This window comes from Prosopis cineraria, unplaced genomic scaffold (genome assembly GCF_029017545.1).
Source record: "Prosopis cineraria cultivar Desert tree isolate PC_DT_omini unplaced genomic scaffold, ASM2901754v1 PC5, whole genome shotgun sequence".
Lineage (NCBI taxonomy): Eukaryota > Viridiplantae > Streptophyta > Magnoliopsida > Fabales > Fabaceae > Prosopis > Prosopis cineraria.
The window spans coordinates 33284911-33297194 of NW_026555336.1; the positions used below are offsets into that span (position 1 = coordinate 33284911).

At 31.5% G+C, this 12284-nt stretch overlaps 1 pseudogene; it reads left to right on the forward strand.

Annotated features, from left to right (window-relative positions):
- The first annotated feature begins 9757 nt into the window (after positions 1-9757).
- LOC129310846 (galactoside 2-alpha-L-fucosyltransferase-like) lies at positions 9758-12284 on the forward strand (annotated as a pseudogene).

Sequence of the window (12284 nt, forward strand, 5' to 3'; positions counted from 1 at the left end):
AATTTAAAATTAAGTTATAAGGATATTAATACTTTTATTAAACGTACATTACATCAATCAAATCATTAATTTAGAACTACTTTATCAGCGATTTACAATTATAATTTTAACTTTTTATAATTGTAATTTCACATATTTAATAGTTAAATAATCATATGTTACTAACAAAGTTTAACATTAATTATTTAAACTATTTTATCAGTTATTTAAAACTATAATTTTAATATTTTACAACTGTATCTTCACATTACATTAGTCAAATATTTAAGTAGGGGCATTATTGTCTTTTATCTCAGTTTTAAATTACACTTAAGTCTCAAGGGACCTAGTTATAGTTTAAAAAATTTTGTGTGAATCATTTGTAAATAGCTCTGTTCCATGGGACTTATGCACAATTTTTGCTTTAAAAAATTTAAAATTAATATCATAATGTTATTAGAATTAAAAGGACTAAAATATATTTTAAAAAATTAGAGATTAAAATGAAATATTTTATAAAGTTAAAAGGATCAAAATTGTAATTTAATATTTTTTATAAATAATTGGCTTAACTAAATTTCTTTCTTATTTGTTATCAATAATACATCTTTCTTTTTAAATATAGGTCTCAATTTTTCTAAACACGTGAATCCATAAAACACTAAATGATATAATAAAAATAGCTTTTTCTTTTCAAATATGCCCCCAATTAAATGCCTCATTAAAAATTTGATTGTATAGTAATTTTAATTCTATGTAAGAATATCTTTTTATTAAGCGTTTCTAGAAATATCTTTTTGTTAAATGTATCCGAAACTCCCAATGAGGCTTATATTTGAAACAAATGTATAAATAATAGGGACTTTTTGGGGCCGAAGTATGAGTATTACTAAGACACTCTTGGATGTAACTTGATATTTCAAATTAAAAATATTTTGATAAGAGATAAAATTTCTTTATTATATTCATTCAATATTACCCTTCCATCATTATTACTCCTTTCGAATTAAAATATAAAGATATTGATAACTAATTCATGGTTCTCAAAAACTGTTAGCTTAAACCTTTATTTCTTAAAAAATTTTACATCTTTCCAATTATACCTTCATTAAATATCATATATAAGAGCTTTGATAATAGTAACTAAAATTAAATACATTATTTTTTTCAAAAAGAGTAATAAATAAAGTAGAAATATAGTTGAAAAACAATTATAAAAGTTACCAACTATCTTATATTTTGATTAAATAAAGCTTCTAGAAGATGCCTTATATTACGATCCAAAGGGTGTATATCTTATCTTTCTTTTTAATATTTCACACGAATAAAGTTATATTAAATTAAGGATTTTTTTTAAAAATTATTTATTTTTGTTTAAAAAAAAATATAAAATACATTTAAGGAACTTTATTTATATGCCAAAGTTTACCTAAAAATTTCTTCTACTCCCTCCCTTCAATATTATTAAAGCAGAATATTTTATATTTTTAACCTCTTACTTTAAAAAAATATCTAAATTGCAGGATAAACTGTAAGGGAGGAAGGAATATTATAAGCGGATTATCCTAGAGGAGTATTATTTCTTAACTCAACTATTTCACAAAAAAGATTTCATTCTTGCAATTGAGGCATTTATCAACTTGACATTTTCACAAAAAGATTTCATTCTTGCATTGAGGCATTTATCAACTTGACATTTTCACAAACATTATGAATGATATCTTTAATGTTTATAAGGCCATCTTACACGAACAAATTTAGAATATATACATAGTATCTAACATGGAAATAGTTGCCCAACAAGCACCAACTTGTTTGTTCAAGGACAAGTTCTCTTTTAAATTTCATATGCAAGAATCATTATAAGAAGCATTGTCAACAAAGCTAAGAATACCTACCTTATTCTCAATGCCCTATATCTCAAACAATTAAAAAATGGAATTTGCTATATCTATTCCTTGCCTTGGAGTGAGCAATTTGACAAAACTCAAAACTCTCTTTTAAAGATTCCAGCTTGCATCAACAAAAATAACTAGTAATAACCAATATTAGCTACTTGATGACTTGACTTGCACATGTATATTGTAATGCTAACCTTACATTCTTTCATATTTCTTATGGTACTCTTTTCAGCCTTGTACAATTGCAAACAATTATTTCTTGCTATCTTACAAGTGACTTTTCTAAAATCTAGATTTGCATATTTGAAAGTCCACATCCAAACTTCATCTTCTATCATACTAAAGGACGCTCATGCAGATAATAGCACTACCAATGATTTCTCTCATCTTTTTTGTAATAACTCAAATTTTTTGTAAAAATAAATTTATGATAAAGTATTTTGATTGTATTTTTATTAATTGTAGAGCAAACAAGTTTAAGATTTAAGATTTAAGTTTGAAGAGCATGATTTTGACATGTAATTTCACTATAATTGTTTGGTTCTTTCTTGAGGAAAATGGCGTGGGTTGAATTTTCTTTGGGCTCAAACCGATTCTTGATAAGGAAATTGATTGGAAAAACATGATGAAGTTGATTATGAAGGTGTAGAAATTGTTGGGTAAGATATCAAAGCTTGAAAAGGTATGATGAATGGTTTGGAAATTATGGATGTTAGTTGTTTGATATGATAACATCTGAGACAAAATCATATTCCTCTAGAATAGTTAGCTATGGTTAAAGTATTTTGGAACTTGTAGAAAGTTATTAAAATCCTGTTATATTTTATATAGGATGGGGTGAAGATGAGAAATTTTTTAGAAGTTGAAAGAAGTAAATATTTGAATTTGGGAGAATGATAGGTAAATGAATAGCATCTCAATGACTTATTATCAAACTTATTTTCTTAAAAATATTAATTGAATATATTTATATACCATATCTTTATTTGTATAAACCTTTGATTTCCTAAGAATAAATTATAGAATATTTTAATTTATCTTTACGTAATGACTTATGATGTTAAAGCTATCATTGATCATCATTTATAGAAATGTTTTCATGATGTAAAATTTTATAGAAAGAGTTAAATTTATTTATCCAAGGAATATTTGAAAGCATTTAATTTATGGATATTAGTTGATGCTTGAATTTATTTTGAGAAATTATTACTTATTGTGATTCATTCATGAGATGTATGTTGATGAATTCAATTTTGTTCAATATAATGAGAAAAGTTGAAAAGAGATCATATGTTGATTTTATAGATTCATACCTAATGAGTTTAAAATGTGAGATTAAATTAGAACATTTATTGCTAATGGCAGTTTCGTTAACCCTTAATGCTCCATGATATACCTAGCTAGCAGAGTATTTGTAAGAAGTGCTAGTCCCGTGCGCAGGCCAATGCATGTGGAATAAAGGGATATATATTTGTAAGTATTATACTCACGCTTGTTTCGTGGCTCTTATCATGCTTGTTTTATGGCTTCTAGTTGCATTTGACTGGTTACTTATCTTCGTAAACTGCATGTCTATACTTATTATTCGTTCTGACTAAATCTTGTTTGAGGAGGAGTTTTGAAACTTTCTATTTATTTAAAATTGATTTTTTTCTAAAAAAATTGCTCTTTCGCCATATACAGATTTTATATATCTAGCTATATTATTTATTTATTATTTTATTTTGGTTTTATTTTTGGAAGGATATATTATAGCCAAAAAATGAAACTTGAATTTCTAATAATCTTTATTTGAATTCACACATCTATGGTTTAAATATATACATAACTGTTAATCTATGAGACATGTGTTTATATTATATTTAATAATTATTTTATTAAATTTATAATTAACTCATTGATGTTGTTTTCATTATTTTTTTCAACTTAAACTTTAGAGTTATTTACTGAAATTATTATTTTGGTCTTAGATATATTAACTGGTATTGTACCACATGCTGATCATTAAGAGACCATTGCACTAAGTTGAAGTGAAGGATTGTAGATTAAACTTCTTTAAATGTAGACTTAAAATTCATGTATTATATTTTGTAAATCTTATGTTTAGGCACTCCACATAAACCATAGTTAAGATCTTGAGCCTTATACTATGTTATTTGTTTATTGTTGAGAACCAGAGCTCTCTTTTGTTAACTTGATATCGTAGAAATTTTGGAAAGTTCTATTTTTAATGAAAGTTCTAGAAAAATTTCTACAGAAGATTAGTGATGTGTAACTTATATAAAATGTATTGCAAAATTTCCCAATTATACTAATTACATATTAAAGTATTAGAAATTAGAGTTTTCTTGAATTAAGGCTTTTGAGATATAAGTATCATTCCTGTATTCAATGTCGGTCACACCCTATTTTTGGGATGTGACATTATCATTGGAGTGTTTAGACCTGGGAATAGTAAAAAGATTAATTCCTGATTTATTAGATGAGCAAAATTGTAAAGTGATTTGTTTATTTTGGCAAGAAATATCCAACTTTCTATGCAAGTAAATCTCAAAATGCTTTTTGAGATAGCTAGTACCGGCACCTTTTTCACCAGTAGATAGTTTTTTCTTATAATAGAAGCATACTGCTTCTTAACACCTTCAGCAAATTGAATTTCTTTAAATTCATTCTAGACGAGAAATTTTTTTTACGCTTTTTTATTAAGCAATAGTGTTGTTAGTGTTATTTTCTATTGGATAAGTTGAACTAGCGGTTGATAGTAGTGTAACATGGTCTTTAAGTTGTTGTTCAGGTTGAGCTCCTTGAGGATGAGTAGATTCAATTGTAACATTGTTATTGTCCATTATAACACAACTACCAAATAGCAATATGAGAATGAAATTTTAATTAACTAGAAGTTAATGTGTAATATATAAATAATCACCAATATACAACAAGGCAACAATAACATAAATTTTGATTATCTCATTCAAATCAAGCACCAAAATATAATATAATGCAATATAATATAATATAACAATCATATAATATATGATATATAAATAATTGCAAAGCAGAGCAACAAGGCAACAATAATAGAAATTATGATTACTCATACAAATCAATCGCCAGAATATAATATAATAGGGCAGTCACAAACATAATATAATTGATTAAGTGGAAACCTCTAAATCTAATTGGTCTATCATATATGTTGGATGAGGTCACCCCACCACACTAAAATAACGCCAAAATTATAATATATTATTATACACTAACCAATTTCCTAAAGCAAAAGGTAGCTTAGTCATAGAGCTGGGAATAAGGGCCGGGCTTGGAAGCCCTATTTAAATAAGGGTTTGAGCTTTAAAAATTATTTTTTAAAGTAACTAGGCTTGAGGGCTTGACCCTGATAAGCCCTATAAAAAAGGGCTCAAGCCCGATTAATTTTTTTTAAATAATATAGAATAATAGTGTAAAAGTAAAATGTGATTTTTTTGTCCTGTCCAAACCTTACCCTTATGTTAATGTAAAGCATGTTTACATTTTTATTATTAATTTAAAAAAAAATTGAAGTCTGATGAGTAGTTGAGTACGGTGAACCCTTCTTGTCTTAGGCAAAAACATTTTCGAACCTTACTTCTCAGTTCTCAGCCGCTTGCTTCACACAGCTCTTACACAGTGAACCCTAAGTCTTGAACCTGCGAGCTCAGAGCTTCTCCCTCAGCCTCACACCGTTGCCATCGCTCCTCTGCCTCATGCTGACGCTAGATCCCTCGCCCTCACCCTCACTCCTCTGCCTCACAGAGTCAAAGTCTCACACCTCTTGTTCTCGTCTACCTAAATCTACTCGGCTTTCCTTCTCTCCTTCTTCTCTGTCACAGCTCATTGCAGCTCCCTCGCTCGTCTGAATCTCTATCTCCTTCTTTTCCGTCTTGCTCGTCCATAGACAGCAACTTCTTGTGATTACTCTGCTCTCCTTCAGACCTTCACGCCTCACGCCTCTGCTTCTTGAATCTTGCCTCTCCCAGTTGATGTCTCTGCTTATTGAATCTTATCTCTCCCAGTCTCTCCTCTCAGCTTTCACAGGTTAGTCAATTTTCAACATATCATAGTTTTTTTTAATTACACATAACCATGACTTAATTAGTTAATTACCCACCTGATTAACTTTGTTTAATTTTTTGACTTGGATTATATCATAGAAAATAATTTGTTCACTTGATTAAATAACAATGCTGTCTATCTTTGCTTTCATGTTGTGTCCTGATTTTTTGTAAAATGGTGATATGATATTGTTGATCTGAGTTTTGATGTGTGGTTTTTAATTTTGATAATGTGATTTATGCTTGTTTACACAGTATGTCATCCTCTAGTGCCAAAAGTAATGAAACTAATAAGAAGTCAATTGAAGGGAATGGTAAAAGAGAATCAACTCCTACCCAATTTACATGTAGTCTAAAATCACTTAAGAAAGCAAAAGGTTTGACTTTAAATGTTTGGAAATCTTTCTCTAGAGTGGTTAATGAAGAGGGGGTAGGAAAGGCAAAGTGTAATGGTTGTGGCATTTTGTTAGCATGTGGTGGAAATCATGGCACTTCACATTTGAATCATCATATTAAGCAATGTGTAGCTCTTCTAAAGTTCTACAATGTAGGCTGATGATGTTAGATAATCAAGACAACGTAAGATCTAGACAAATCAATAATCCATGTATAAGGGAGTTGTTGGGGATATTGATTGCACATGATTTGCCATATTCCTTTGTTGAATTTCCTTTTCTTAGGGAGTTGCTTAAGGAATGTAATCTTGATGTTAAGCTTATGAGTAGAAAGACTGCTATGTCAGATGTTAGAAAATTATATGAGGTATAAAAAGACAAGTTAAAAGTGATGTTATCAAAGAGTCCTAGTAGAATATATTTGACCTCTAATTGTTGAACTTCTGTAACATCTGAGGGTTATATTTGCTTAACAGCACATTTTGTGGATGAAAATTGAAAGCTTAATAGTAGGATACTTTCTTTTTGTAAAATGGAGCCTCCACATTTTAGACATGAATTAGCTAGTAAAGTTTTTGAGAGCTTAAGTGATTGGGGGATTGAAAAAAAATTTTTTACAATTACTTTGGATAATGCATCTGTAAATGATTGTATGGCTGAGATCTTAAAAGAGAGATTGATTTTGCAAAATAATTTAATTTGTGATGGGGAATTCTTTCATATGAGGTGTTGTGTACATATCTTCAACTTGATAGTTCAAGAAGGTTTGAGGGTGACAAATGTTGCAATAAATAAAATCCGAGACAGCATTAAATATGCTAAGATGTTTGAGTCCAAGATGAAAATTTTCAAGCAATGTGTTGAGTAAGTTGGTGGTATTAATACCTCAATGAGATTGCGATTAGATGTGCCTACTAGATGGAATTCCACTTATGACATGCTTGAAAGTGAAATAAGATATAAAAGAGCTTTTGTTTGCATGTCTTGTCGTGACACTAATTTTAAGCATTCCTTATCAAATAAAGAGTAGAGGAGAGCAGAGGAAATGTGCATTTTCTTACAACTATTTGCAATGATTACAACTTTGATTTTTGGCACATCCTATCCAACCTCAAATATGTATTTTGGACAAATAGTAAAAGTTGAGATTTTATTGAATGATGCCATTAGCAAACGTGATTCTGTGATTTCTAGTATGGCAACTAGAATGAAAGATAAATTTGACAAGTATTGGAGTGATTATAGTGTGATCCTTTCAATTGAAAGTGTTTTTGATTTACGAGCAAAGCTTGAAGCAATCAAGTATTTTTTCTCTTTGATTGATCCCGTGGATTACTACATGAAAGTTAATAATATCGAACAAAAGTTGTATTATATCTTTTATCAATACAAAGAGATGGGTAGATCTTCCATTAATGTCACATCAAGTTCAACTCCAATACAAAGTAAACCAAGCTCAAGCACAAGTGGAAGGATGGTAGAGAAAAAGAAAGAACCAACTATGTCTTGAACTCAACTTTATGGTGTAAGTTCTTATTTATCTAATGCCCATTATCTCATTACTATTGGTTTATGATTCCTTATTTGATACCTTTTGTTTTATTTTTTAAACATAGGATTTTCTTAATTTCAAGAGTAAGGATGTTTCTTCCGTTGGGAAATTTGAACTGGATTATTATTTGAAAGAAGCTTCTCTTGATGGTTACTAATTTTTAGAGTTGGATGTATTGCATTGGTGGAAGACTAATCAACAATGATTTCCCAATCTTTTAAAGATGACATGTGATATTTTAAGTATTTTGATCACTACGGTAGCTAGTGAATAGGCTTTTAGTATTAGTTCCTGTGTTCTAATAAAGTATCATTCTAGCCTCCTTTCAGATAATGTGCAAGCATTGATTTTTACTCGAATTGTTTACATGGTTTTGTGCCACCATTATGTGATAATTTTTGTTTTGTGAAATGTTGTCTTATGATATAGTGAGTATGTATATTTAATAATAACATAATTTTGTTCATTTTTATTGTAGGTGAGGAAGAAGTGGTTGAAGAGTATATTGATATTGAAGTCCCTCCACCTTCAACAAGTGGACCTACTTCTGAGAGTTCTAATGTTTTATTTGTAGATGATGAGGATGAGGAGGATTTAGGTTTGGATTGATAAATATGTGTTGTTTAGATTTTTAAATATGTTGTTTAATTTTTAAAATATTGTGAGAACTTTAATTGTTTTTAATTTCAAAATATTTTAATTAATTTTTAATTTTTAATTTTATTTTAATTTTTTAGAACAGGGCTTTTGGCCCTAACCTTCAACCCTGAATATAAGGGCCGAGCTTAAAAAAAAAACTAAAAATAAAGAACCAAATTTAAGGGTCAGCCACGCCCGTTTTCTTAACTCTATTAATCACGGGTTGAAAAAGAGAAGTAAGGTTATAAAATAAGATTCTATTTAATCTTTTAAGCTTGAAAAGTGAATTTAGACTTTCTAGGTGATTAAAGAGGATTTAGACTTTGACACTAAGGATACAAGGGGCGGTACGTACACTACCGATTTCATGCCTTTCTCTTAACAATCTTATACACACCAAACGAAATATATACTTTTTAATGGCTAAAAAGTAGACTTTATTTCAAAATTTAATTAATTAAATAAAGTTTCAAAACAACACGTAAGACAAATTAGGAACGTACCATGCAAGGGAGAGTCGACATTAGAAGACCCAGAATTTGAAGCATTCAAAACTTAAATTATCCTTTATTTTGTTATAGTTAAAAAAAGAGCAGAAGTGCAAGCGGCCCGGACAAACCGAAAGGACGAGCACAAGAACAAGTGAAAAAGCAAGCTGATTGAAGGAGATTAAATTAATGAAACATACAAACAAAGATAAATAGAACAAGCCAGGCTTAAAGACTTATAGGCCAAGCTTTAAAAACCCTGACTTATTTAAATATATAGATTTTTAAATAAACCTTAAGTCTGGCTTTATAAATAGGCTAAGCGATGTTAGATTATTGGCTGTTTGAAAAGGACCTGATCTATTCTCATTTTAATAGGTGTCAATCATTTCATAGAAAACACACCCAAAGATTGTGGCTGTGGGTCCCCCTTGGGTATGTTTGGATCCAAAGATAAATAATAAAGAAATAAATGGAGGGATCATCCAATCATAAAAGGAATGATATACTAAATGCGCTACGAGAAACAGGAAGTAGTCAACCTCAGCCAACACGTGGGTTTAAAACTCTTCGCTTTCCACATTTAACATCCTCGCTCACTACTACTCCCTACTTCCTCTTCTTTTGTGTGTCTTTTGATCCACTCATCAATGCTCCTTTCCCTATTTGTTTTCATCTCAACACTTTCCTAACAAACCCCGTTGTCTCTTCCGTCATGATTGCCGATCAAATCTCCGCCCGAAAGCCCCCATTTCTACCGTTCAGTTCTCCACTACTTTCCATTGCCTCCACCAAAATCCTCGCCATTTGGTTCCTATCTCTTTCCCTTTTTGCCGTATTCAGACTCACTCTTCCCTTTTCTTCGTCATTGACTCAACCCGTAGGTTTCGCCGGCGCTAGAGTTCTCGACACAGGCTCCAAAGGTAAGAGAATTAGTTTTTTTTTTCACGTGCACCTAGTATCTGAAGTCTTTCAGACCCTGACTGATTGGGATGGAACTGGGTTAGATCACAAGGTCAGTAAACTCTCTTGACGTGCATTTAAAGCAGCCACGTACCCAGCATTCAAAATCGATGCCTCTTATTAAGCTAGCACAATCCCTGTAGCTGAATGTTTTTGGTTCTTCTATTTCATTGTATAGTTAAACTTGTCTTGGGGGTAGAAATTTATCGTCCTGGTGGAATCCAATTGTCTTTAATTTACGTATAAATCAGCGCCCATATGCCTTTGAGTTTTGAATTTATGATGCTTGAAGAGGATGATGGTGTTGGGATGTTAAGTATAAGTTGATTTGACATGGTATGGCAAAAAAAAATAAAATCTCACATCCTTAAAGAAGAGGTATATCAAACTCACTTATATATCGTTTTAGAATTCGAATCATTGGGCCAGCCAAGCCGATTGTTCTCTTCCCTTTGGAAAGCTATCGGTGACCAAAAAGTGGTGCCTGGGTAAACTCACTGGTATGTCCTTTTACAATGGGACCAGTTGTGAGATCGGTGACTTCTTTGTCTTCGTGAGTAGTAGAATATTTGCAGATAAAGAACAGAGACTTGAGATAGTTTAACGGAGCTTCTGGAGCACATTTTTAAGCCTCTGCATTCAATTGTTTATCTACTTAATTTTGTTCTCAGGAACTTTTCTTGGTCCAAGAGGATTAGCATTTAATCTGTTATAATTCTTAACTTGATGTATGATTTTTCTTTTCTTTTTTTTTCATTTTCACAATTTCCAGGCTCAAAAGATGGTCATTCTCAGTCCTCTAACATCTTAGAAGACAAATTTCATGGTGGACTTGTTGCTTCTGGGTTTTATGAAGCTTCTTGTCTAAGCAGGCACCAGTCTGGGTTATATCACAAGAAACCTTCACCTCATAAACCTTCTTCTTATCTACTCTCCAGGCTTTGAGATTATGAAGCTCTTCATAAATGTTGTGGACCCTACACTAAATCTTATAACAAGGCAAGAAGACAACTTAGGTCTAGAAACATCATCAGCTCTGCAGAATCTTCAGATTGTAAATATGTTGTCTGGATATCTTTTAGTGGCTTGGGGAATAGAATCTTAACATTAGCTTCGGTATTTCTTTATGCCATACTTACAAACAGAGTTCTGCTTATTGACCCAGGAAAAGACATGCCTAATCTTTTTTGTGAGCCATTTCCAGAAACTTCATGGTTATTGCTCTTTAATTTTCCCCTTAAATGCAGGTTTGATAAGTTTAATCAGAAGACTCCTAATTCTTATGGAAACATGCTCAGGATAAAAAACTTAAACGCTTTAGCTAAATTGTTTCCTTCTTATTTATATCTTCATCTGGTTCATGATTATGATGATCATGATAAACTTCTCTTCTGTGATCATCACCAAGCACCCATGAACAAAGTTCCTTAGTTGATTTTGAAATCTGACAACTACTTTGTTCCATCACTCTTCTTATCCCCTTCTTTTGATCAAGAATTAATCAGACTATTCCCCAACAAAGCTACTATTTTCTACCACCTGAGCAGGTATCTTTTTCACCCCACGATCCAAGTTTGGGGCTTTATCACAAGATACTATCAGACATACTTAGCAAAAGCAGATGAGATAATTGGCATACAAGTTCCAGTCTTTGAATCTTCATCAGGTCCATATCAGCATGTAATGGATCAAATCTTGGCCTGCACATTGAAGCAGAATGTGCTGCCAGAAGTGTATCAGCAAGAATCTTCTGTCCCGCCATTAGGAAAACCAAAACCGAAACCAAAATCAAAAGTTGTTTTGATGACATCTTTGAGTTCTGGATACTCTGAGAATATGAGGAACATGTATTGGGAACACCCAACTGTGACTGGGGATCTGATTGGGGTTTATCAACCAAGCCATGAAGAATTTCAGTGGACAAAGAAGCAATCATACGAAAGAAAGGCATGGGCAGAAATGTATCTTCTGAGTCTAACGGATGTGTTGGTGACAAGTGCATGGTCAACATCTGGGTATGTGGCTCAAGGTCTTGGAGGGTTGAAGCCACTGATTCTGTTCAAACCTGAGAACAGGACAGTGCCAGATCCAGCATGTGGTAGAGTCATTTCAACGAAACCATGTTTTCATGCTCCACCAAATTATGATTGCAAGGCAAACACAGGAGCTGATCCTCGCAATCTTGTTCCTTATGTGAGACATTGTGAGGATATGAGCTGGGGACTTAAGCTAGTTGATAGTCATGATGATATGTAGCCATTGTTTTGACTCAATTTTGT